Genomic DNA, 25,808 nt, shown 5'->3' with positions numbered 1-25,808 from the left:
GTGGCTGGAGATGTGTCTGTGGCGGGGGATGTCCAGGACGAGGCGTGCGGAGGCGTTCTGGATGCGTTGGAGTCTCTTCTGAAGTTTGGTTGTGGTTCCGGCGTAGAGGGTGTTTCCGAAGTCCAGTCGGCTGGTGACGAGTGCCTGGGTGACCGTCTTCCTTGTTTCAGTGGGGATCCATCTGAAGATCTTGCGGAGCATGCGCAGGGTATTGAAGCACGATGATGAGACGGCGTTGACTTGTCTGGTCATCGAGAGGGAGGAGCCCAGGATGAAGCCCAGGTTACGTGCGTGGTCCGTTGGCTTGGGAGTGGTGCCCAGGGCAGTCGGCCGCCAGGACTCGTCCCAGGCGGAGGGCGATGATCCCAGGATGAGGACTTCCGTCTTGTCTGAGTTCAGTTTCAGTCGGCTGTTCTTCATCCATTCGGCGACGTCTTTCATCCCTTCGTGTAGGCTGGTTCTGTCGGTTGCTGGGTCGTTGGTGAGGGTGAGGATCAGCTGGGTGTCGTCGGCATAGGAGATAATGTTGAGGTTGTGTTGGCGTGCGATGGCGGCGAGGGGGCTCATGTAGACGTTGAAGAGGGTGGGGCTGAGCGATGAACCCTGTGGGACGCCACTGATGACTTCGGTGGCCTCGGATCTGAACGGGGGAGGCGTACTCTCTGGGTTCTTTCGGTGAGGAACGAGAGGATCCACTCCAGTGCCTTTTCTCGGATTCCGATGTTGCTGAGGCGTTGCACTAAGGTGCGGTGGCAGACGGTGTCGAACGCGGCGGAGAGGTCCAGGAGGATGAGGGCCGCTGCTTCCCCGTTCTCGAGGAGGGATCTGATGTCGTCAGTTACTGCGGTGCTGTGGTTGGCTCGGAAGCCGGATTGCGAGTGGTCGAGGGATTCGTTCATCTCGAGGAAGGCGGCAAGCTGTCTGTTGACGGTCTTCTCAATGACTTTGGCCAGAAAAGGGAGGAGCGAGATGGGGTGGAAGTTCTTGAGGTCGGTGGGGACCGCTGTTGGTTTCTTCAGGAGGGCGCTGAGCTCGGCGTGCTTCCAGCATTCCGGGAAGGTGGCGGTGTTGAAGGAGGCGTTGATGATGTCCCGGAGTTGGGGGATGATGATAGAGTCGGCCTTGTTGAAGACGTGGTGGGGGCAAGGGTCGGTTGGAGATCCGGAGTGGATGGTGTTCATTGTGCGGCTGGTGTCTTCGGTGTTGATCGGGGTCCATGCGCAGAGGGTGGCGGTGGGTGGCGTGGGTTCGGTGGTTGGGTGCGTGGTTGTAGCGCCGAAGCTGTTGTGTATTTCGGCGATCTTGCGGTGAAAGAACAAGGCGAGCGAGTCTCAGAGGTCTTGCGAGGGGGTGATATCGTTGTTTCCGGCGCTGGGGTTGGAGAGCTCTTTGACGATGGAGAAGAGTTCCTTGCTGTTGTGGGCGTTGTTGTCCAGTCGTTCTTTGAATGCTGTTTTCTTGGTGGAGCGGATCAGCTGGTGGTGTTTGCGGGTGGCGTGCTTGAGGGCTGTCCTGTTGTCGGTGGTCTGGTTGTTGCGCCAGGCTTTCTCGAGGGTGCGGCAGTTCTTCGTGGAGCTCTTTAGTTCATCGGTGAACCACAGGGTTTTCTTGCTGTTGTGTCTGCTGGGAGGGATCTTCAGTGGTGCGAGGTCGTCTGTGCAGTTGGTGATCCACTGTGTGAGGTTGCTGGCTGCCTCGTTGGGGTCCGTTGTGCTGGTGGGAGGGTTCTGGCTGATGGAGGCGGTGAGCTGGTCGGCGGTGATCTTGTTCCAGCTCCTGCGAGGGACCTGTTGCGGGTGGTGGTGGGTCATGGTTCTTCTGAAGCTGAAGTGGACGCAGCTGTGGTCAGTCCAGTGAAGTCCGGTGGAGTGGCTGAAGGAGATGTACTTGCTGGAGGAGAAGACTGGGTCCAGTGTGTGGCAGGCGTAGTGGTTGGGGATGTTCACCAGTTGCTCGAGACCGAGGTTGGCGAGGTTGTCTAGCAGGGTGGTGGTATTGCTGTCCATGTTGTTCTCCAGGTGGAAGTTAAGGTCCCCTAGGAGGATGTAGTCGGTGGAGGGGAGGGCATTCGGGCTGATGAAGTCTGTGATGTCTTTGCTGAATCGTGTGCGTGGTCCCGGGGGTCTGTAGATGAGGGTGCCTCTGAGTGTGGTCTTGGGGTCGGTGTGTATCTTGAAGTGGAGGTGCTCGACGGCGTTGAAGGTGTCATCGTGGCTGGTGGTGATGCGGATGGTGTCCTTGTGTATGATGGCGATGCCTCCTCCCGTCTTGTTGACGCGGTCCCTCCGGGTGATCTTATATCCGTCCGGGATGGCGATGTCGGGCGCTGAGGAGGCGTTCATCCAGGTTTCCGTGAGGAAGGCGACGTCTGGTGCTGTTGTGTCGAGCAGGTTCCAGAGTTCGACGGCGTGTCTGTGGACGGAGCGGGTGTTCAGCAGGATGCACTTGAGGTGGTTGCTGCTGGTGCTAGTCTTGGCGGGTGTGGTGTTGGTCCGGAGGCAGGTGTATTTGCAGGTTTGGCAGGTGAAGGGTCTGTGGGTGCGCCTCGGGGTGGCTTGGTAGCAGGCTGGTGTTCGGCCAGTGTTGAGTGCGTTGAGGGTGGCGGCGTCCTAGGTCCGTCGTGTGGCTTGGCGACGGCGGGGGATAGGGGTCCTGGTGCTGGGCGCGGGCCTAGCGCGGGCCAGGTGTGGACGGACGCAGATGGGCTTGCCTTTGGCGCACCTTCGGCGCACAATCGGTGCGCCCGCTGCGCGTGCTCGCTGCCCGCACGAGTGGACTCTGCCATAAATGGAGAGTGGGGGGGCGGAGGAGGGAGGAGCAGCTGGGAGGTGGGAGCGGGGTGGCGAACGGGAGAGGGTAGAGGGAAACAGAAGGAGAGGGGGCGGGGCCGCCGGGGAGCAGCGGCAGGGAGTGGGGTGGACCAGCGGGGCACGGGGCCAGAAGCGCTAGAGCAGGGGGCAAAAACAGGGGGCAGAGCACAAATACGACAAATACAATCAGGGGCACATCAGCAGGACAAAACACAGCGGGGGAAAGGCAACTAAAAACTATGAGGACAGTACAGAAGCACAGCGGGAAAAATGGCGGCAATCACAGCGGGGGAAACTACGAGGACACAATCAGGGTAGCAGTACAAACCACAGCAAGGAACAAAAAGGCGGCAAATGCGATCAGCGGCGGCAGCAGGGGACCGGGTGACTTTCTGGAGGAGCCACGGAGCGGGTTGAGCGACCGACACTGACGAGGTCAGGTTAGGTCACAGCTCCCCGTCGCACGGCCACTACCTAAGTACCCAGTGGGAGGGAGGAGCAGCTGGGAGGTGGGAGCGGGGTGGCGAATGGGAGAGGGTAGAGGGATACAGAAGGAGAGGTGGCGGGGCCGTGGGGGAGCAGCGGCAGGGAGCGGGGTGGACCAGCGGGGCGCGGGGCCAGAAGCGCTAGAGCAAAGGGCGAAAACAGGGGGCAGAGCACAAATGCGACAAATACAATCAGGAGCACAGCAGCAGGACAAAACACAACGGGGAAAAGGCAACTAAGAACTATGAGGACAGTACAGAAGCACAGCGGGAAAAACGGCGGCAATCACAGTGGGGGAAACAACAAGGACACAATCAGGGCAGCAGTACAAACCACAGCGGGGAACAAAAAGGCGGCAAATGTGTAGTATCTTAGGTTGTGTTTAGCTATGCTTGTTCTCCCCTCTGTCTTGGAGTCCTAGGTTGCCAGTGTTCTATGTGGTTCAGCTGCGCTGAGTATTCCACTGTGGACAGTTGGCGATCTCTGTCTCTACCTGGACTACGGATGGTTTGTTCTCCGCTTGGGTTGTCAGCTTATACAATAAACCTACACTTAAATCATCACAGCCTGCTGGTGTTTACTACATCTATTTTTGGCGACGACGGCTGCTGGACAACCCACACGAACCCACCGCTTCTCAACACTTTTGGCAACTACTGGCTCTTCTACAATTTTTACCTTCACCTCGTATCTTGCAGCATTGCGGCATCGACGATTATATTTCCGCACAGTTAGTCTCCTTTGGTGGTTGCCAGAAAACAGAATGGCGAACTAAGAGTTTGCGTGGATTTGTGGTGCCTAAACAGGGAGATTTGGGTGGATTCCTTTCCCCTTCCAAATATTAACGAATTGTTGGCTAGTTTGAAGGATGCCAAACTCTTCTCTAAGTTAGACTTGGCATCCGCGTATCATCAAATTGAACTTACACCTGAGTCCAGGCCCCTCACTGCCTTTGTGTCACCCTTCGGAACCTTCCAGTACGTACGGATGCCGTTCGGGCTGGCCTCAGCGGCGTCCGTATTCCAAAGAGTCATGACTGAGATGCTGAGGGGTATTGATGGGTTGTCAATTTTTCAAGACGATGTACTTATACACGCTCCCGACAGGAACACCCATGATACTATTTTAAAGCAAGTGTTACCTAAGTTCCAAGAGGTTGGGGTTGTACTACGACGCGACAAATGTGTCTTCTCTACTAGTGAAGTGGATTATTTGGGGCACATGATAAACGAAAGGGGAATCTTCCCAAAGTCCAGTCTAGTGGAGTCTATCACTAAGGCCAAGGCTCCGTCTGACAAGAGTGATTTGAAGTCCTTCCTGGGATTGTGTGAGTTTTACTCTAAGTTTATAAGGGATTTTGCGACCAAATTAAGACCTATGACACGAATGTTAATGAGTGGGGTTCCTTTTGAGTGGAACAAGGAGTGTGAGGAGATTTTTGCGTGGGTGAAACAACAACTGATTTCACCGAATGTTCTAAAGCATTTTGATCCCTCGTTAATGTGTACTCTGACTGTTGATGCCAGCAATGTGGGGTTGGGTGCTGTCCTGTCACAGAAAAAGGATGGTGTCCTCAATACTTTGGGTTTTGCATCGAGGGTTCTGTCTAGTGCTGAAACCAAGTATTCTGTCATCGAGAAAGAGTTACTAGCTTGCTGGTGGGCTGTAATGAAATTCAGGAACTTTCTTTGGGGTAAGAAATTTTGTATCAGGACTGACCATAAACCCCTTGTGTCTATCCTGAGTGGGAAGAATGTGAGAGGGTTCACACCGAGAATCGCACGCCTGTCTTCCAAGTTACTTCAGTTTGATTTTTTGATGGAATATATCCCTGGGAACAAAAATGGGTGTGCTGATTTTCTTTCTCGTTCCTCTGTTATGTCTGATAAAGATTTAGATGCTGATCAGGATGATAAAGACCAATACCTGGTCGCTTCTATTGACCTTCCCCAGTTGTGTGCGGTGACCGAGGATGAGTGGAGACAAGCCCTTCTTTCTGATGTGATGTTACAGAAGGTCGTCACCTTCGTCAGGAATGGTTGGCCCCGAGAAAGGAATCTCACCTTTGATCTCAAAACGTTTTTGCAAGTTGCAGATGAGCTTACGCTTGAAAGTGGGTTGATTTTAAGAGATGACAAATTGGTTCCTCCAGTGGTTCTGAGGGAAAGGTTGATTAGGTGCGCACATGAAGGGCATCTAGGTGCAACATTGACCAAGAGAAGAGTTTGTCTTTCCTTCTGGTGGCCATACATGGACAGGGAGATCGATGAATTTGTGAAGCGTTGTGTCATCTGCTCTAGCTGTGATAAGGTTGTAAAGCTACGTACTCAGCCTTTGTCCCCCATTGAGCTTCCTCCTGCACCCTGGGTGAAACTCGGATTGGACATTGTTGGTCCTTTCTATGCTCTTGATTTTTCCTCTAGGTTTGCCCTGGTCCTTATAGACTATTATTCTAAGTGGCCGGAGGTCAAGTTTGTCAGAGAGGTCACTGCCAAGACTGTTGTTGACTTCCTTTGTGATGTCTTTTTGAAGGAAGGGTTTCCAGAGTTCTTGGTCACAGACAACGGCACCCAGTTTGTCTCATCTGAGGTTGAAAATTACTTGGCCAGGTGTAGTATCAAACACCTGAAGAGTTCCCTGTATCATCCGGAAACTAATGGTCTCGTGGAACGGATGAACAAAGTTCTTGGGGAATGCATTCAGTGGGCTCTGAAGAATAGCTGTGTTGTCAGTAGCTCTGTTAGGAGCATGTTGTGGTTTTACAGGACCACACCTCATTCCACCACTGGGGTCTCTCCGTTTGAGTTGTTACGCGGTCGGAAGGCTTCCACCTTGTCCTGTCCCGGATGGATGTCCAAGTGGGTGAAAGGTGGGTGTTGGAATGATGAAGATGTGCGTTCTAATGTTGAGTCCGTTCAGTCTAAACAGAAGGTGTATTTTGATAAGAGGAAGAATGTCATGGTGACTGATCTTGCCCCGGGAGATTTCGTCTCCATCAAAAAACCTGTTCATGTAAAAAAAGGGCATTCAAAATTCTCTTCTGCTGTTCAAGTGTGTGAGGTCACAGGGAACTCAGTTAAACTGACTAATGGGTGTTGGTGGAATAAGAGTCGGTTGGCCAAATGCTCCTTGCTAGGACAGCCTGTTTGTTCCTCTTCTGTCAACAATCCGTTACCGGCTGCACACGGTAGTTCCACCTCTCACATGAGTTCCTCTACCTCCAGTCTAGACCAAGATTGTACGGGACAAATGGTCCTGAGGCGCAGTTCTCGCTCTAAGTCTGTTCCTCATAGATATAGAGTTTAGTTTTCTCCTTTTCTCAATGGTTCAGTTTCAGCTCTCTTTTCCTTCTTTCCTTTGTTTTCTCTCTCTCTCTCTCTCTCTCTCTCTCTCTCTCTCTCACTTTCTCTCTCTCTTCGTTTTCTTTCTTGCTCTGTTCTCCTTCTGTTCTCAAGTTTCTTTCTTAAGGAAAGGCATATGTAGTATCTTAGGTTGTGTTTAGCTATGCTTGTTCTCCCCTCTGTCTTGGAGTCCTAGGTTGCCAGTGTTCTATGTGGTTCAGCTGCGCTGAGTATTCCACTGTGGACAGTTGGCGATCTCTGTCTCTACCTGGACTACGGATGGTTTGTTCTCCGCTTGGGTTGTCAGCTTATACAATAAACCTACACTTAAATCATCACAGCCTGCTGGTGTTTACTACAAAATGCGATCAGGCGGCGGCGGCAGGGGACCGGGTGACTTTCTGGAGGAGCCACGCGGCGGGTTGAGCAACCGCCACTGACGATGTCAGGCTAGGTCAATACCCTGGTCTAGTAAATCATTTTGTAGACCTTTATCAAAAAGAGTAGAATTTGTCCCCTCAGACCAACCAGTCTCAACTACCAAATTATTAAACATTAATAATTGATTACATCTTGATGACAGTTGTAAATGCAGTAACTCATTATCTAAGAAATGAGGTTGTAATTTTCTGTCTATTAACTCCTGAATGTGCTTGCAAAAGCCAGAAATATTAGACAGCTGTGGATCAGTACGTTCAACTAATGGAATACTTCAATTGGCAGCCTTTTCACTTAAACAAGATAGAACAAAGGCTACTTTAGAATTTTCATTCGGATAACGCCATTATCCTACACAAAAGGTTCAATTGACACTGATGAAGTAGACCTGAAAATGCCTTTGGGTCCCCTGTAAATCTCTCGGCACGTGCTAAAGGTATAATTTGTTCTGCAAATGAGTGTGCATGCAAGTTCAACTTAAACTCTTGTTCCATTGCGCAAATCTCTTTTTTTAAACTGAAATCAATGCTCATGGTAAGGCCTTATTTTTAGAGAGTATCAAACTAACATCCTGTTGTACCTTGGGTACAATATCTAAAATTGAGAATAGTTAACACTGGAATCCATCAAACAGGTTGGAATAATAACATGCACTAATCTGCTAATCAGGATCCAACTGGAGAGATGCTAGTATCAACACTTCGTTGAAGCCACTGATGGCAATGCAAAGGATATCTTCGCCAGTCAGCTGTAGACATTGGGAAAGGGGAATGGAGCACTAGAAAGAGAAACAGATGTTGGATATCTTCCCTGTGCCTGTTCTTAATGCTGAGCTCAACCTACACCTCTTAGGGGTTGATATCTGCAACAAGAAACAACTCTGTTGAAATCTTGTCAATCATGTTAAAGTTCGTTCTTTCTACTATGAAGTATGATTTATTTACCAATTATCTGAGATGGATGAAAATTCCATGACTTTCTAGCGCTGAAAGGTCGAGTACTTTTTAAAAATAGATGAAGAAAATACCATGAACTTCAATCCACATTTCTTTAGAGATAATTACCATCTGTGAATTGAACCGGTTGGTGATCAGAATGATTCTCAACATACATAGTTCATCATCTGTAACATAAAGAATGCACATTAGTATTGAGCTTTTACTTTTGACAATAGACATTCAGTTCGCCAGGTAATACCTTAGTACAAATGTGTAGGAAGCTGGCTCTGTATATATTATACCAAAGTAAGATATAGTTCATACAGAATCCAGTGGATTCCCCAAAGGCATAGCAGAGGCTAAAGTAGATAATACCTTACTCTCTTTTGTGGTAGTGTGGTTGAGCAGGCAGGCTTATCAGAGGGTAGTGCACTGCACTAATAAGGGTACCCCCTGTAAATTGATTTAAGGTATGAGAGGAAGGGGAACAATCATGAATAAATGCAAATAGTCTCCCACTAGACCTATATTTATTTGTTATAATTTGGCTGTTATTCTACGGGGCTATTCACTATGACTACACTGACAACATAACAGCCTAACAATTTCTGAGGCTCATGTTTTTTTTTATAGACAAATACGTTTTTATATACATTAAAGTTATCCACCCTTATGATTTCATTATTTATATCAAAACGAATAAATAAACATTATTTTTTGTATAAAATCTTTCCTTTTTACATTTCCTTCCTATACATATACAATACAATAATTTCATCTAATACAGGAAATCATCATGTACAGGTTACTTTAACATATACAATGTCATCTGTTTCATTTCCTGACGTATATGTAGCCCCTATTGATTGACCATACTCTCACACTAGTCTCTCATACCAACAATCACACTCTCTCATTTTATACTCCTTATCACACCCCCAAGAAAAGATAACATCCACTAGATAGGTCACCAGGAAGACAGATGTACATAACATGTCTGTGACAGTGTTGTGGTTTGGCTGTCAGATATCAGAGGGCAGTGTTCAGCATTTGTTGTATAAACTCGGGCAAGAAATGATGTCACACACTCAAAGATTGAATCTAGACCAATTGTTTGTATAAAAAGTAGTTCTTTTTTTCTTTTCTAGAACCAAGATTTACTTAGTTGCTGGTAAATTAAACTCTTCATACAGTGCTACTTTTAAAATTACTTTTAGATTACTTTTGGATCACTTTTCTAGTTTGGCATGAAACACACTTCTAACATAGCAAAACAGGACATTGATAAACAGGTTAACTCTTTTGAAGGCACTGTGTTACTTTTGGTTGCAGTACAAGACAGTTCAACCCTTAGACGAATTTTCAGAGACAACCCACCATTCAGTCCTATAGTGAAAAACATAGTGTTAAGTTTACAGGTAACTAAATGGTTTTAGGATTGGAGTGTTGGGGAGTAGCACCAAGGTTTCCCAATGTGCAGGTTGGCCCTAAGGGGCACCACCAGAGGCACTGAGGTGGCTGGGTGCAGAGTGCAGGGTGCCAATGTTAGCCCGTAAGCCTAGCGGGCACCTCAGTTGGAGGCTTCTCACGGGCAAGCCACTCGGTCTTGGAAGCCAAGCTCCTGCAGTTAAAGTTAGGACAAAGGGGGTCCCAGGTTGGGACCAAGTCCACACAACAAGCGGCACAGGGGTGGCCGGGTGCAGTGTGCTCAGGAGGTGTCGGGAGCACAATGTTTTTCTATGGAGGATGTCAGTTGTGGAAAAGGACTTCAGGCTGGACCCAGAAGACTGGATAAAGAGAACCAATTACTTGAGAATGAAGTTGAAGAGTTGCCGGATGCCAGGACACTGTCGGTGGGCACCTCAGGTCTCAGGAGCTGCAGGTGCAGGCGTGTCCTTTCGTGTCGGGGTCTTGTCACCAGTTCCTTTCGCGGTCAGGGGGACCTTCCAGGATGAGGCTGCAGGCATCGAGGACTCGCTTATCTGGCTGGATCTGGAGTCCTGGCTTGGGTTGGTGTTGGACAAATCCAGTATCTACAGATGATCAGAGTTCTTTAGGAAGGCAGGGCAGGTCTCCAGGGTTCTTGGAGGCTGCTGGCTGCAGGACACACCAGGTTCAGCTTGCAGGGGTTTCGGAGTAGAAGACAGGCCAGTAGGGCTGGGGCCAAAGCAGTTGTCGTTGTCCTCCTCTTCTGTAGCACGGCTGTTCGGTCCTTCTTCTTCTTGTCACATCAAATCTAGTTTCTGGGTTCAGAGCTGCCCCCTAAATACTGCATTTGGGGGGCATTTGTAGGGGTCTGGAGGTAGTAGCCAATGGGCTACTGTCCTTGGGGTGACTACACACTTGGGGTGCTCACCCCAAGAGGCGGTTGGGCACCCTCTCCATCCCTGATTGGAGAGTGCCTGCCATCAGCAAAATGGCGGGTACTGAAGAGTGGGCTTTACCTCACCTCCCCCACCTGAGGAATGGGGTTGGCAGAGGTGGGCACACCTTCTGGGCTGCTCTACTTTTTATCACCTATCTCTCTTCAGAAAAGGGTGTGAGGCAGGAAGGGAGATTGCTTCTGGTAGCAGGAGAGGCTTGGGTCGCTTTGTGAAGGCGGCAAGGCGTTTGAAGTTCCCCTGCTACAGATGGCTCTTCCTGACCTGGGGGAGGTGTGAACACCTCCACCTAGGAAAGGCTATGTTTCTGGGCTCATAGAGTGAAGACTCTCACCCCAGGGGTCCAGAAACGTTTCTTGTGGTGGCAGGTTAGTGGTCACCAGTCAGAACCCCACCAAGGGCGGTTTGAGTGCAGGGAATAATACATTTGGCACTGGAATCAGTGAGGTTTATTATTCTATGTTTGATACCAAACATCCCCGGATTCAGTAAAGCCATTATAGTACAAGGAAACTTGTAATGACCAGTTTCAAGACCATGGCTTTACTGAGCACAATAATATCTAAGAATGGCCTTACATGTTATAGGGGCCATCCAATTAGGCCCTCACATGAGACATAGTGCACCCTGTCTTAAGGGCGACTTACCTAAGCCTCATGTAATGCGGGTCAGGCATGGCAAACAGGGATGTGTGCCATGTCGACTCTTCACTTTTAACTTCACCCAAACACGCAGGATACAATGGCTGTTTTGCATGTTTGTGGTGAGAGGTCCTTGAGGGTGGCACAATACATGCTGCCGCTCTAGGAGGCCTTTCCCTGGTTACCATGTCCTTGGTGTTATAGGTACCCTTAAAAAGGGGCTTACAGGTAGGCCAGAGTTGTGCCAATTATGGAAACAATGGTACAATTTAGCGAAGGAACACAGGCCATGGGAACCTGATTGGGAGGGACCAGGGCACACTGAGTCAAATTGCATCAGGTATCTAGCAAAAACTTTAGGGGCAACAATGCAGAAAGGGCACTTTCCTACAATATGTGATTCAAGTTATATAAATAAAGTCTGTATAAGTTGAGGATTCACTAGATCATCTAGTAAAAAAGTTTTTTTTTATACAGCAGGAAGCAGACCCAAACAGTATCAGAGAGCTCTACATAATGCAAGCAAAGAACATATAGAGTAGGCACAGTAAAAAGACATAAGGACATCAGTAGTCAAGGAGAGAAGAAGATCAAGGTCACGATTGGAGCTTCTTGTTCATGATGGAGATCTTGCCATTTAATGATCATAATGACCACAATGTTTATGATAGATCTAAGCCTTCACAAAGTTTTATAGTTCCATAATCCTCCCTCAGCAATGTAGTTGATCAAGAACTGGCCGTGGGTAGACTGAACAAGATTGGAAAAAGAAAATTGCAAGAGAAGAGATCTCAGTTTCTTTTTGAAGATGCTGGTTCATTCTTAAGGTTGGGGGAGATAAAGTTCCAGATATTCGGGACACTTCCCAAGGAGGATTGATTCAGGGTGTGCGACTTTTTTAAGAGCGGGGTTTCAAGTTGATGAGTATATGAGCCTCTGAGTCACATCCTTCACCTGAAATTATGAGTTCCTGTTTGTAGAGCCTTGTGGCTTATACAAGCTAGTTTCAACTGGTATCTTTCCTCTAAGAGGAGCCAATAGAGGGAGAACAAATTGGAGCCTGCAGGCTCTGAAGTTGAGTGCTGATCTTAAAGGTGCAAGGTGTTTTCTGGATATACCGGTTGGTATGCCATTTCCGTAATCAATCAAAGGGGTGATCTCATATTTATTTTAATTGTCTTGGATTATACCATTTGACAGTGAGTCATTAATCCACTTTGTCAGGCGACGGGAGAAGGAGGTTTTGATGTCTTTGAGTATTTTGGCTGGTAAGGGGCCGATGAAGTGATTGGACGACTTGAGGTTGGTGATTGCAGATAAAATATCCAAGTGTGAAACATCCTTGATGGACAACCCTTTTAATGGTGTTTTGTGGTAAAGTTGTTCATTTGGAGTTGCGTCTGAAACTGATTTGAGAGACAAGTCAATTTTTTACTGTCCAAAATTTGGTAGATTTATTGCAGGCTTCTTTGGTTTTATGGAATGATGGAGCAGCTATTGAGCTGAAAATCAAACAATGTTTTTGTTTCCTTACTACTAATGTACAAGGCAAAGTCTATATAAGTTGAGGATTTGCTAGTTTCTGTTATGAAAAATTGCAATTGAGTTTGCAATCGTTGGAAAAATGACTCCAGTGAGTTTTGTCCTGAATAACTCACCAATTTCTTGATTACTCTATGATAAAAACATGGTGAGTTACAATCTCCTGGCAATAAGGTTCTGCATGAAGCAACAAAGTCTCACAATTGCCTAGCACAGGATTCCCTGAAACGAGCAATTTACGCCGTATGGATCTAAGACGGCTGCCACTTTTGCACGTCTCATGAGAGTTCAGTGGTGTTCCGGTAGCTATGTAGTTTGTCTTCACAACACTTTCATGTTTTGTGTACTGTTGCTGCTCTGCGGCGAAGCCTTATTGCAAGCGTCACTCACACTCTGCATCTACAGCTCACCTCCTCTGCTGTGGGAGAACTAAAGCACTTATAAAGCTTGACAGATATCTCTCTCTTTGTCTGCCACCACCATTCTAGCATGTCCTCCAACTCTCTCTAACCAGTAGATCTCATGGAAGAATTATGAATCCAGTGAATTAACTGGACTGGAATAAATGGATACATAAAATCTCCATACTGATGTATAATATCTAATCTTATCAAGCCTTCGACATATCCCGAAACACACTGGTAAAAATGTGTGTCAGAGTTCTCGTGAGTTTCCGGAAATAACATATACACTTCATAAACATCATTTAGTTCCCTTTGTCCTTCCACCAGTATCACCTCTGGCAAACAGTCATAAGTAATTTTTCTCTCCTCTTCAAAATTATAGAAAAGTAAATATTTTTTTTAGGTGTGCAGAGAAGCTCTCTCCTGCTGTTGCTACTACAAAGATTTTAATAGTCTCCTACAATGCACCCAGGGGATATTTAGTTTGCCAGGAGTTGCCAAGAACAATGGGGGTTGAGACAAGTTCTGAACAGCTCTAATTGGCAGCAGTGAAACAAAACTAAAAAATACTTTTAAAGTGCCAACATTTGAGATTACCTCTAAAAAAACATGTTAACATGAAAGTGAAATACAAGTTTAAATAAAAATAACAAATTAACAAATTAATATAACAAACTAAATAGCAACAATTCCTTGCCCCATTAAGCAGTGCTTAAATATCCTTCAACAGTACAAGAGTGAATGCACTTTACAGATGTGTTTCCTTCAGCTACCACGAGCAGCTCCAAAAATCCTGGAAAGGGCAGTGCCAAAGACTTCAGATGTAGGTGTCAGGGACTCACAAGAATTTTGCTTGTTCACGAAAACTGAGCTGAGATATGTGCACATATGACTATATGAATGTCGCAACCAACCTCGCCTGTAAATTCACCTTCAGAACGCAACCTGGGTAGCCGGTGCTCTGTAGAACCTTACAAGCCACGCCCTAGCCAAGAGCACTCAGAATGTGTGGTCAATGGTAATGCATGTTCAGACCAAGAAAGTTAGGCCGAAACATGTCTATAAAAAAAGCCCCCTTCCAAAATCATTGTAATAGCAACCAAGCGCATGTATAACCATGCGCATATAATGTATTTGGTGTGCACGTGATACTCCAACCATAGCAAGAACCGCCTGCACTTTGGCGGTGCCCAATGTTCACGGTTTATACGGAACCAAAAATTGTGCCTAAAATGTCATCACTATTTGATAAGGGGAGAACTAGACCAGATTCAACCAAAATATACCACGAGAGTACCAGCTACCACCCTAAAAGCCGCTGGCCACATTCCATGCCAACTGGAGGAGAGCAAGCAATGTCACGGTGCAACCATGCAATAGAACAGTATACAATTACACAACACTTATTTAATTCTTAGAGGTTAATACAATTTATGTACCATTATATTTCTGTCAGTATCGATATGACTCTCTAGCCAATCGTTGGTTTTTAGCCAATAGACAAGGAACATATCAGCGGTACATGAGCTCAAGAGGGTCGGGTTTGTACTGGTACATAGCCATTCAACTGGAATCATGTCATGAGTGTGACTGTCAGCCAATCATAGTTTTTCAGCCAACAGCCCTAAGGAAGGGAAGATTTGTAGGCCTAACCTTTTTATGGTGAACGCTAAACTACAAATCCCACAATGCCTATTACTGTTGACTAAAAAGTCAGAATTGGGGAAGATTGCCTTCATGACGACTCCAACACCCAAATCTGACAGCACTGCGAGGCCAGATTAATGGAAAAACTGCGCCCTAAAAATGTCTGTAAAACATCACATAATATAACATAAGAACTATTTAGCAGATATGCCTGTGGAAATTAAACTTTCAGTCTCTCGGTGTGCTGCTCAATAAGTCCCTCATACCACTTACAGATGCTTTGCTTCTCATCATTCTGAATATCCCAGATATTCCTTCCCGGATGTATTTTTCAAAAGCTTCCATCATGACAGAATAGTACCATAAATCTTGCTTCTCGTCTCTAGTTTATTGTCCACACATCTGACTCCGAATGCAAATTATGTATGTTAGTCAATGCAAAAATTGCCACATATCTCCTCACTGTTAAACACACCCTTATGTGACTGTCATACAGTCAGATAGCTACGGTTGCGGAGGTAATCCAGTCCTGACATTTCCGGGCTTTATGGGAGTTGCAGTCCTGTTTGTATAAAGAGATAAATAGAAATGCAAGTACCAGAATGCAAAAAAATAAAAGCCCCAGGCCTGAATGGCCTATGTGCCCTGCCAGCGAGCATCTTCAGATGCCTGCCTGCATCAGCGCCACAGGGAACGCTTGAATAACATACGGTAAAAGGCGCTATTGTACGCTGTGGGAGTCATAGGCCAATGGTTTAAAGGCTCCAGGGCTGTGCAAACAAAGCTCGCTTCTACAAATAAACTTTGCAGATAAGAGCTGGAAGCGATAAGTATAAACCTCACAAAAGATTAACCTCGGAGGCACAGCTGTCTGCAAACAAGGCACAGGTGTGACCTGCTTGTGCCAGCTGTTGGTGCATTGCTCCAAGTGACTCTGGAGCTGAACGACCGCTGAGTCCCATCCCAGGAGGGCTCACCCACCCTGAAACCACCAACTGCACTCTGTGATGATTGCAATGATAGCGATATTGACAATTATATCATACGCAGGACAAGGTGAGCTGCTTGGAAGAGCTCTACACAGCCCACAATACCCAAATAGACTGTACTTATCTCACATCTTATCAGCCTCCGCTGGATGAAAGGCAAAGCAAGCCCCAGGAGCCAATTAAGCATGGTGCAGGATGGCCTTTGGCCTGGGTCTCATATCAAAGGGGCATCAGATGTACACAAGGAAAATAAGGAAGTGGTCCCACAAATCATTCACAGGAAGTGATATCACATGACAAATGGTCATTCATTAAAATTCAGCATTGACATTTCTGGCTGTCACTTGTAATGGGAGTTTCTTATTTGACAGTAGTGTATTAAAAGTCCCCTAGTCACATTTCCCTGCTTTCCATGTACCTGCTGCCCCTTTCACAGTGTGTAAAAGGACAGCAGGAGGATATATTGGTTGATTGGTGCTTGACATAAGACCCAGGCTGCTAGAAGAAAGCAAGGGACTGCAAACAGCAGCACAGGGAAGCAGCTTTAACCACCTAGAGACTCCCAATTCATAGGCACCTAACGACAAATGACCTGTTCTGTTGGATTTTAGAACAGGAAGCATCCACATAAAAACAAGCATTGGGAACGCCAATAGACGTGACTTTGTTGAGGGTAGTGCTTAATTTGAGTTTATGATTTCTGATGCTGACACTTTATTGCCGAAACCTGCACTCATGACAGCTGAGCATGGTGGCGCTGTTTGTGTAATTTAAAGATAAGCAAAAAAACAGGTGTTTGTTAATTCAATATTCATTAAAAATAACTATTACCTGCCACCCAAGCCTCTCTTAAAGCTTTTGCGGCCTAAAATAGTCTTTTTGTTTTTAATTTTTTACAAATTAAGCACTGGTTTAGGGGAAGTGCTTGGTAATTATTGGATTACTTTGTGTGTGTTCACCAAAGCTGTCCGAAAATCCCATAATGAAGCAACATCACGGGCTACAACCTAGGGGTTCCGGGGATAGGGCCCCTCTACTTAACAGACCGCATTGGCTGAGTTAAGCTGTACCTTCAAAGAAGAGTGTTATGAACAAGAGATAGGGGAGAAAGTTTGCATTCTAGGAGGGGTCATTAGTATGGCGTGCGGACTTTGTCCACCCGCCATACCCCCGGGAAACGGGACAGCCTGCTGAGGGTGCGGAGGTCCCGCACTCCCAATTACGATGTGCCCGCCACACTGGCGAGCGCATGGCAAATTTGTGACATTGCAGCAGGCGGTGCTGAAAGCACCGCCTGCCGCAATGCCACAAAGGCAAGTTGTGCCTTTCAATGCACAACGTGACAGGCACCGCGCGGTGCCTGCCACGTGTACATTAAAATGCAGGGGGGTACCATAGGTGTCCCTCATGTGCATGCTCCACCCCCCAGAGTCCCTGGGGGCCCGCAATGGGCCCCCGCTTGCAAACTCCGCATGCCTTTCCGCGGCAGCAATGCCGCCAAGGAAAGGCATGTTCCCGCCCGCATTGTAATATGGCTAGCGGTGTCTAACAGACACCGCCACCATATTGAATCTTTGGGCGGAAAAGCGGCGGACGGTCTTTCTGTCCGCCGCGGACCCCCAAGTCATTGTAATATGGCGGGAGGTCTTTGCTGCAAGGATGGCGGGCGGATCGCCTCTGCAGTGCCGGCGGTGACTACTGCCGGGCCGGCAGGGGCGATCCGCCCGCCATCCTAATGGGGCCCTAAGTAGTGAACTTAAAAAGCATAGACGGTGCAGTAGATATTCTCAACCAAGGGCCAGTATTTTAGTTGCATCTTTAGGAAAGCCTCTGGGCACACTCCTTTACTTGGTTAACAAAAGACACCAAAATCCAACATTTAATCACAACTGCAGAGTATAACATTTGACCCTGCAAAGGTAATTATTGTCTGTCACTGCGTTTTTATGATAGGCTAACTGCACTTACTTCTTGAACAAGCATTTGCAATGCAATAGGTCTCACATTTAGGAGAGTTTGAGCTCTTAACAATGCAGTAGCTCACTCTTGCAAATGCAAGGCCTATTGCATTGCAAATTACTAGTGCCCATGTGGCGTTTCACATTCATGGAGGCCGTGCCCCTTTCTTTAGACAAGCCGCTTCTAAAGAAAGGGGCGTGGCCAACATTACAGTGAAACCGCAGCATGAGGTCTTTGACAAAAAAAACATCTATTTGTCAAGTTGACAAACAGATTTTTTTTGTAAAAGTGCCCATGCCGCGCTTTCACTTTAATTGCGACAGCAAACCTTTCTTTAGACGTGGCTTGTCTAAAGAAAGGGGCGCGGCCTCCATGAATGTGAAAGCACTGCATAGGCGCTAGTAAACAAAATAAATAAGTAAGCGCCCCCGCAATATGTAAAACGGGCTGCGATGCTAAAATAAATAAATAAAGAACCGCGGCCGCTATAGTTAAAGTAAAATCAGCCATCAGTAAAATAAAAGCGGGCAGCGTGTTGCCACGTAGTGAGTGGTATGGGGGCAAATCATTAAAAAAAATAGTGCTCCCATCCAAGATAAAGCAGACCGTGTAATGTTAGAATTAAAATAACAAGCATGTACATTGCCGGTACCATCTTTCTTAACGTAGGCCTCTGCGACCACGTAAGCGGCAACCATTTTAGACATCGCGGCCATTTCATACACTGCTGGTCACCTGTGTGTCACCCTGACCCCGCCATCATCCCCCGCGCTCTGACTAAGCCCGAGCACACATACTGGGGTCATAAAACCATGTCAGCATGACAGTGCCCCGGAGTCACTTCCTACGCCAAACCCACTTGTCCTTTCATCCTCCATGCACAGGCAAGCCCCCTTTTATAACCTGCTTCCCTGCACCTTGCCACTCAGTCCGGTCCCAGGTTCTAACCGACCCCTGTGGACATTGTTTATTGCCTACACATTGCAGGGCTTGTTTTACCAACAAAGGGGCCTGACTTAATCAATAACCCAAACCCTTAGATCTGACCGATCCCACGTACTTTTAGATCCTGTTGGAATGTCCAGCTGCGAGATAGAAATCATCTGTTACATCTGGGTGGGGACGATTGCTGCAAGGTTTGTGTGGGAACTAGCTTAAGGCGGGGATTCCAAGGATGTTTGAATATGCAATAAACTGATGTCAGGAATGCTTGACCATGTAATAAACAGACAGAAAATAGTATAAAAGGCTATGCCACAGAGATGCAGATAGAGCACCTCCTGATGATAGCCCCGGTGTCTGATGTGATGTGTTCTCCTCCGGAGAAATAAACTTGTTCTTCGCCTTCCAATATCCGGCGCCTGCCTCGTTATTTTGATCGCTATTCTTATGTGAATTAGAGGTGGTTTGCACCAAGCGGCATCGAAAGTCTTGGGAGTCATAGCTGCTTTTTCACAATTGGCGCACCAACGTCGGGCCCATCCGCAACACATGGGTCCATTGAGAGAGGTCCTAATGACGGAGTGAACATCTAAACGACTGGTAAAGTGCACCTGCCTCAAAGAGACCCTCGTCTGGCAGCCGATCAACTGAACTTCACCAGTTCCGAACAGACCTCCCTCGAGTGACCTGCGGTCCTGACTGGGAACTTACAGTAACGCCGCATTGTTTGGAGTGAGAGGACAAAACGGGCGTGGAAGGGGACGACGAAGAAACTGTCCACAACGGTCCGGGTAAGGTCGTGAAAAATCAATTCTTGCTTGTTATTTGATTGTTTGCTGGTTGAATAAGTTCGACCGAATACTAGTATTCCCCTTAGTTGAGACATTCCCTGCATGCAAACAAACAGAGATTAGGAATACTCTCTTTCTTTGCAGACAGCGAAGACCAAGTAATGCAGGCTTTTTCCTAAATTGATTTGAGATTTTTTGTTGACCTTTGTTACGTCATGCCTGTCTTCTCAAAAAATTGATTGATTGTTTGGCCGGACCGTTTATTAGAGGTTAGTCATCCGGCACCCCTAATAAGGACATGTATGTGAAATATGGAGTAGCCACTGTAACATATAGCGAACTATGGCATAAAAGCACTAGAAAAGACCGGGAGAATCCGTGGCCACTAACGGGATCTTTTTGTCCCAGATAAAATAGAAACGCTAGGAATAGCTCTTTGCAGAAAGAGAACTACACCAACCATGTTCGATAGTTATGGTTTATGGCAGAAAGAAGCCACTCAATTAAGCTAGACTAGATAAAGAAATACGAAAAGCAGCTCACCAAGCTTGTAAAAAGTAAGAAAAAGACATGAAAAAAAGAAGAAACTCGATTTTCAATGGCAAGTAGAATAAATAATACAATCAAAAAATGTAATTGATTAGGAAGATACAGTATGTGGAAACAATGCTAAAAGAATAATTAAGATATGTTTCATTCCACAACATAAGCACTTTGTAAGACCCTGGCGTTTGAGATATGAGCAATGAAAAGGATAGTAAACTCAGCCTCTTTTACTTCGCGGCCCCTTTGACAGAGCAAAAGCACACATTGTTGTTGAAACATTTTTTTTGTACTACTATTATATGGTCCCCAAAGGGAGTACTGTCCTAGATATTAGGTAACTGTGAACCCCAGGTGCATTCTGGTTCTTGAGGTCCTAGACATTTTATTTTTGCACACCAAGTGTTTCGCCTACCTTCCCACCCACGTTTCCAGTGCTAATTTGTCAGTTTCCATTGACATACACTAATACTGATTTGCAAAATGTATAGGCTCACTTTCTGTGTGCACCCACCCTAGCTTATAGGGCTTAAAACTGTTACCTTAGGAAGTAAATGCATAGGCATTGTAAAAAGCAACGGCCCAAATTAAGACTTCACGTTCCACTCTAAATAATATTTGCCGACTTTCAGAAGAGTTTTTCAAACTTTCCTGAGCCTACCCAGGGGTATGTCATCCAGTCAAACATTAGACAGAAGTAAGGTGTAAATCTATTAAATAAAAAGAGAGATGGGCTTCCCTAAAATTGCTTGCATTGCCAAAACAAGGGCTTGGAGAATCATCACAAGAAAAGCTCATTTTAAGTGCCAACATTTGGAGCCATGCACAAGTTACATGACCTGAATGAACATTTAAGGAAAGTCTTGCTCTGCTTTAACAAACCGCAGTCTTCTTGAAAGAAAAGGTTATCTGTTTAGATCATGACATGGAAAAGATTTTCTAGCGAACGCATTTTTGGAGTCAGGCGCAAGACACATATTGCTGGTTTTAGAAGTCAGCCGGCCCTGGCAGTTACAAATCAATAGTTTCCTAGCACGACTGTGCCCACGTATTTTCTGAACTAAAACTGACCTGTCTTCCCCCCCGTCCACCCGAAAACCGACATCCATGCAGAATATTAAAGGAATTTCTGTTAGCGATCTTACCACTGTAACAAAGATGCACACCCTTAAAAACTAGGATACAACCGATGGAACTTGCCTCCTCCTATAGTTTCCCTATTTTTGCGATGGGGACAACCCCAAACCGCCGTAGATCGTTTTTAATGAAAGCATTAATACATCGCCCCTTCCCTACTCTAAACTGAATGCATCTGACATCTGACCTCTTTGTATAACGCGGTATGTAATGCGGCACTTTGAACAATCCATGTAGTGAACGTTCCACCATTCGTTAACCTTGCCACACTGAATCTTTCTGGGCTTCAATACCCAGGTGCCAAAGACTGCATCTCAGAAGATGGGTCTGATTCATGGTGGGGTAATAAACATTGTCATTACGCGTGTTGATTTGTTTTAGATGCTGGCCCCTCGCACCCTTTTTCTTTAGGTTACAGCGGTGTTTTCAACTGAAGGTTGGAAAGGCTTAGTACACTGTCCTTTAGGCGAAAATAGGCTAGTGTTATGAAATTGCGCTTTGTGTATAGGGACTATCTCTGAGTATGTGAAATGTTTGTGTAGTATGCACGTGTGTGTCATGTACATATAGGTCCATGGGAGAATGCTTTTGTATGACTGGGTTGCTGACAAAGTGACGTGCATTAGCGACAATGATGAATTTCGATTTATGAACTGACCAAATGAAGAAGTGAAGGGCCCCTGAGCTTGGGTTCGTACTATCTCCCACCAACTAGAAGCTAGCAACATTGTCCTGTTTGAGATTTACCTCTTCTTCTTCCATCCACATAGAGACATAAGAGCTGTGCCATTCTACATCTGATTGGCATCCCTACTTTACGCCTATACATCAGCTCAAACTATCGCTGCTAGATATTGGGGGACCCCACTGTAAGTATTAGTACGACTGCACTTGTGTCTAGCCATCAGGAAAAGAAAGTAAGTATTTTCAGGTCATCTGCTTAGACCTTCTACTGTCAAAAAGGGGAAGGAAGAAGCCGGGCCCTTGGGTAAATTGAAATGAACTATTGAATGCGCGATGTGCATGAAAAAGTCCCTTTTTGTGTAACTAACGCTGCATTTTTCGTGCTTGGTGCATGTATTGTCACGTCCTATTGCGAATTGTGTGTATACAAAAACTGTGCATTTTGTGTTTTTCTTTGGTTTATGTGCTTAAATGTACGAATTGTCCTGTACTGTTCCACGTGTTAAGTCTCTTTTTGAGCCTACCTACGCTGTCCAGGAATGACCATGCTGGGATCAATTCCATATGACAACGGGGTGGACTCACTCTTAGCCGTTCACTTCACAGAATGCTGTGAAATTGCTTTTGAATAAATGATGACACTATACCTCACAAGTACACGTCTAATTGGCTTCAACACAACAGTGTTTGAATAAATTGACAGAAACGAAATACTATATTTTGCCATGTTACTTTCTGTCATGTCCTTTCTGTAAAATGATGGAATTTAATTGGCTGAAAATGAAAGGATGGGTAAGACGACTGATGCCCCCTAATCTGACCCTTAAAAGGGAGCTATATGTCAGTGCCGTTTGTTTTAGATACCTTAGTAGCACCACCATCATCGTTCATGTTACCGCACATATTGCACATAAGTAGAGTGACCAAACGTCCCCGTTTTGCCAGGATGGTCCCAGTTTTGTACCAGCTGTCCCAGAAACATTTCAAGAAATGTAGCTCATGTCCTGGTTTTTAAAGATAATCGACAAAAATTGATGGGAGGTGGCTTTCTCGTTCTACAAAACAGGAATAGTTAGCAGTTGTTTCCAGGAAACAATTTGATTAGCAGGCAAGCCGCCACGTTTAAAAATCGCAACTTATGTATGCTCTTACTGACTGTTCTGTAACTCTCTGCTAAGGAGCGCGCTCATCGCTCGAAGTAACACAGTAGTCCTCCCAATTTTGTGAAATGTCCTTGGTTGTTTTGGTTTTAGAATTCTGGTCACCCTACATATGAGTTGTAACGACATTGCAAGTCCTTCATTGACTAGTGAAGTAACTAGGTTGCAAAGGATGGCGTAGAAATGAGAAAATGTTTATAAATATGATTTGAACTAAAGTAAAAGGAATGTTGAAGTAAGCCCTGCTGAATGGGCACTGAGGTCAAGCTGTTTAGTTAAAAGTAAGAAACATTGACAGGATGGGACAATGCTCAGCTTGTGTACTACTATGGTGCACAATACTAGGAAGGGTACATGTAGGCCCATGATAATAACGCATCACACCTTCTATTGTGGTTTACAAATCTTGAAGGTTTTTCCTGGAAAAGTTAGTTTGAATTGGACAGACCATATGATTAATAGTTTTAGATTTCCTGCCACAACCATATTTGTGAAAGAGATAGGGCACGAAGGATAATATGTATGATTGGAATTCCCATGGGTGTTCGTAGACCAGCACAACAGTGAAAAGTAGGAATGAATAAGTATACACAGACATAAAAGACCCAGATTATCCACATTGTCTTCCTTTTTCAGTAGATAATACGTATTTTCTTAGCTGCTTGGGGTTGGGAGAGAAAAATAAAATTGTGTAAACATCTTCCCCTGCCAGTTCTCTAAAAATGTGTTTTATACTCACTGCTAGATTCGAGAATGCCCTCCAGTCATTGGAAGAGAGAGGTCGGACGCGGTGCACAGCCTGACTGCAAGGAGTAGAACACCTATGACTACGACCAAGGCGGAGCCACAGAGCTAAGATTGTGGACGAGGCACTAACAATGACAAGAAAGAAAGAAAGAAAGAAAGAAAGAAAGAAAGAAAGAAAGAAAAAAAGAAAGAAAAAAAAAAAGAAAGAAAGAAAGAAAGAGAGAAAGAAAGAAAGAAAGAAAGAAAGAAAGAAGGGCTATACAGGAGCCCCCAGCTTGTTGGTCTACTTGTGCCTGAAGTCTCAATCCATTGGGCCCAATTGGTAGGCTCAGTTCCGTGGAGTCTCTGTCCCCCTTGGTCCATCTACAGTTTGACCCCCACTCCACCCTCTCTTCCTTTGGCTCCCCCAAACCCTCCCCCCTTTTTCACATGGGGTTTTTATCAGCCTGATGTAGGAACAATGGACAATATGGAATAGGGTTAGTAGGGATGGACTTCACGGATAAAGAATAGGGTACGGGTACCCTGTCTAAGGTACCAGCGGTAGATTAGTTAGTAAACAAGGAAGAGGGATTGTGACCCCAGAGAAAGAACGACCTCGCCCTGCAAGGTGGAATCTGGACCCAAGCTGGACGTATAGCTCCATCGCCGGTGCTCAACAGCGCCAACGCCAAGATGAACAATGGGAGCCTACCAGTGATGGCTCTCTGTAAAAAGACACTGGAAAGAAGAGCTCATGGATTATATTAGGCTACAACTTCTCTCCCAATCACCTTGTATTAGTTGTGCTCCAAATGGACAATAAAAAGTTTTTGGGTGTGAAATTCTACATCACTCACATTCATAGTGTCATTGTATAGATGATTGGCAACAATGGGGGTTCTGGCTCAAAAGCAGTAAGGCTGCGCCAATATAAGAATCAACAAAGAGATGCCAGTACTGCACTTAAATTCAATATTTTCAACTAATTGAGTAACAATCCTCAATTCGGAAAGACCAATCTTTTAGTCTAGTTTCTTATGAATACTTCTTTTTATTTTTGATTTTCTTTGATGTATTTTCTATTTTTGTTGTTGAATTTTATTTAAACAAACATTCTTTCACAAAAGAAGAGACTTGTAAGGTATATACAAAAACATCCAATATATACAAAAACAACAAAATGTCACAACTCAAATCCGATGTATATCATTTTGCAAAACATTTGGTGGACACATAAAACATTCAAAAGACTACACTGAGTGCACTTAGGGACATAGACATACAAGACTAGACGAATTGACAACACTATGACAAAGATGAACTGTTCTGAAGTAAATGTAAACGCCCTGTATTGAATAAAGTTTTTTTGAAAACAGGTGCGGATACTAGTGCTTAGTACAAGATTTGTTCGTGCATATTTTATACAATAGACCATCCAATAATTAAATTTTTAAGTTTTAGTCATGAGAAGATTGGTCTATTAAGAGAACGGAGGTTCAAGAGAACAGGGGTCGATGCGTTTCGAATCCCTTATGTAGCAGGGATTCTCATCAGGACCGTGTGGGCTCAATCTACAAAAATAAATAAACATTCTGTCAGTCATGCTAACAACACTCAACTTCAAACAGTCACACACTCTCTCAGATCATACCTGTGCTTATGATTCAGTGGTCGGTCTCCCAAAGAATGGACTACTCATGTAGCTGTAATGTTAAGAATTAAATGAGCATGATTAGAGCTGGTTTGCCAGAAAAGCGGATAAAAATGATGACAAGCATCAGTCTGAGTACTTACATAGATAGGCAATATGACCGCGTGGTCAGATTTTTAGTTTTTTTCTTTTTCACTTTCTTCAAACGATTCTGTAATAAAGAGGAGAGATGTCCTATTTACTTTGGCACTTCTGTGCTCTGTGTTTTATTGACACGCGTGTGTGCATATTTAAATAACGGGCTTCATGGAACGGGTGCACTCAAGCTTTTTAGTTTGGCTGTGTGGATCGTGGTTCCAAGTGGAGGGTGTGGGGATAAAGTGATTTGGCGTACGGTGGCGCCCATATTCGTATGTCAGGAGGAAAAATGACCAATTGACTTTAGCGCTTCTGTGCTCTGTCAAAAAGGCACGCATATGTTCATATTAAAATGACGGGCTTCGTGAAGCAGGCTTTCGGGTGCACGAGTGCATTCAAGCTTTTTAATATAGCTGCGCGAGAGAGTATTCTTACCGGTATTAGTTCTTCAAGTCTC

At 45.5% G+C, this 25,808-nt stretch overlaps 1 long non-coding RNA gene across 1 annotated transcript in view; it reads left to right on the top strand.

The window, feature by feature from the left end:
• The window catches only part of LOC147662603 (uncharacterized), a 220,419-nt gene extending 195,928 nt beyond the window's left edge, over positions 1-24,491 (top strand). The window contains exon 4 of the long non-coding RNA XR_015305534.1: positions 23,579-24,491. This is a non-coding gene — a long non-coding RNA (uncharacterized LOC147662603). The remainder of the gene's footprint in view (positions 1-23,578) is intronic.
• The last annotated feature ends 1,317 nt before the right edge of the window (positions 24,492-25,808 follow it).

Source organism: Lissotriton vulgaris, unplaced genomic scaffold (genome assembly GCF_964263255.1).
Source record: "Lissotriton vulgaris unplaced genomic scaffold, aLisVul1.2 SCAFFOLD_1750, whole genome shotgun sequence".
Classification (NCBI taxonomy): Eukaryota; Metazoa; Chordata; class Amphibia; order Caudata; family Salamandridae; genus Lissotriton; species Lissotriton vulgaris.
This window is presented reverse-complemented; position numbering and strand designations above follow the sequence as displayed.